The 2,404-nt window shown below is 47.7% G+C and overlaps 1 pseudogene; it reads right to left on the minus strand.

Annotated features, from left to right (window-relative positions):
* Nucleotides 1-1,845: 1,845 nt before the first annotated feature.
* On the minus strand, nucleotides 1,846-1,963 carry LOC124712918 (annotated as a pseudogene).
* Nucleotides 1,964-2,404: the final 441 nt, after the last annotated feature.

Genomic DNA, 2,404 nt, shown 5'->3' on the forward strand with positions numbered 1-2,404 from the left:
CAACAGGAAGTTCAATGGAACAACATAGAAGGTATTGGCGCCCTCAACCAATTATACACTGAGGTATCAAACTACACACCGTGCTGGACAGTGACAACAGGATGAGGAAAATACACTGCCTGAATTTACTTCAATGGCCAGGGCAGGTAACCGGAACGTTAACGACCACAAGGCAGAAGATTCCGCTGGTGCACTTCAATTCAAATAGCCAAGTACACTTAAACTGCACCAGAGGGTGGCTAATATCTCCCAACTTGAAAACACACGTTGTTGCTCACGGGAATATGGAAATATGCCAACAGCCGACAACGAACTCAAAACGACACAGTGTGAACAGTCGTGACTTGCTGGTAGATTAAGTCAGTGCTCAACTTTCGTGTCCAGGATCGGTGAGCCACGAACCTCGTAGCAATGGGAACAGCACCACACACTCCGACACCACATAGAGGCCACCAGCAGGCCCGGCCAAAGTACGTGCCACAGCGATTTCCTCGCTGCTCCACGCCAACCGACCAACTGCCAGGCCCGAATCGCTGTTCGACGCCAACCGACCAACTGCCAGGCCCGGAAACGGTGAAAGGACCAAATATACGTCGGCCAATGACCAACCGAACAACAAACCAACAGTCGTCCCACTCCAACATCCCTCCGACAGACAGTTCATGTGTGTCGCCAGCGGTCAGCGAGCAGTGGCAGTCTGCGCCTCACTGGAGCTCCATCCCCGACTTCACTGCTGCGTCCCGACTGCACTGCTGGTTCGTCTCCAACTGTCAGACACACGACGACCTGGAAATACTATCGGTTGCTCCAGAGGTGGTACAACAGTGCACTTGTCGATACGCGCTGCTGCTGCCACTCACGGGCAAATAAGGCAGGAGTTAGTGACACCAGTAAATGTAATAAGAAAATGAGACGGCAGTAACGTAATAGAAGATGACAAACAATAAATGGGATAAACACGAGACGTGCACGGCTCAAGAATATTGTTTAAGAAAGTCATAAGATGGTGTCAATTTTTGGACCAAATAGCCCTCTAGTTGAAATTGGTTCTCACAGTCACGCTATCGCGGAGGTACATCTTTATTTTCGTACGTGTATCCTAGCGGTGCCATTTCAGAATGCTGAACCGAAAAGCCAAGAATGACCTCAGCACCACCGCCTAAAACGGCTCAGGTAGGGTCAGTACATCCTGATCAGTAAAGGTGGATACAGTAACTACTTCTTCTGCACCACTCACTCTGATGAAGGTTAGCATTGATGACGTTTGGTTTTTAGATCTCTCGTAAGTATTAGTATGGAAGTTTTCGACATCCCTGCTTAAGATGTACAGGTTTCCATTATTTTAGAGTCAGCTGTGTTTAGTGCCCTATAGGTAAGAATACGTTTGCACCAAGAGAGGATACACGCGACCACTGCGATCGTTGAAGTTATGTAAGCACGCAGTCTGCTCTCTCCGGCAAGAGCTGCTGCAAATTCTGCCATTCGCATTCGATCTCGTTTCTCTCATGATCATATGTATGTCCTATCTTCGTCTAAAGGTAATTTCCCATGCTTTTATTATTTTGGACTCCCTGGTGCTCGACAAATATTTTATTCACCTTCGATAAATTCTATTATTAGGTCTAAAACTCAACTCTAAACTACGTCCGAACAGGACTTGGGAGATCCAACGGCACCGACCGACCGCCGTGTCATCCTCACCCACAGGCGTCACTGAATGCGGATATGGAGAGGCATGTGGTGAGCACACCGCTCTCTCGGCCGTATGTCTGTTTACGAGACCGGAGCCGCTACTTCTCATCAAGTAGCTCCTCAGTTTGCCTCACAAGGGCTGTGCATCCCGCTTGCCTACAGCCTTCGCCAGACCGGGAGGTCACCCATCCAAGTGCTAGCCCAGCCCGACAGCGCTTAACTTCGGTGATCTGACAGGAACCGGTGTTACCACTGCGGCAAGGCCGTTGGCTCTTATTAGGACCAGTGATGAAAAATCCAGAATTGTGGATTAGTGTTGACCCATTCTATAATAGTGTCTTGTGTTTATTGCGTTTAATGGACCAATATTTCCTCCTGTTCTTCATTCTGTACTACTTTTTAGCAGAAACACTTGCTGTAGGTTCGCTCTCCGATGCTACCACTATCAGGAAGACGGACTGCCGAGTGGTTTCCTTGTTAGCACTGCAAATACACTGACTACAGGCACCAAAGTACAGCTAGAACAGAACTTACCCCTGGATGGAGAGCACAGACATTTACAGGAATGTCGAATGTTGCAGAATGCTTGCACTTTTACAGACACAAAATATTCCAGAATATACAAACATTAGAAACATAAGGTATTTCAAGAACCTTCTCTTATTAGGACTAGTGATGGAAATCCGGAATCGTGGATTACTGTGTTCCGATT

Source organism: Schistocerca piceifrons, chromosome 8 (assembly GCF_021461385.2).
Source record: "Schistocerca piceifrons isolate TAMUIC-IGC-003096 chromosome 8, iqSchPice1.1, whole genome shotgun sequence".
NCBI lineage: Eukaryota > Metazoa > Arthropoda > Insecta > Orthoptera > Acrididae > Schistocerca > Schistocerca piceifrons.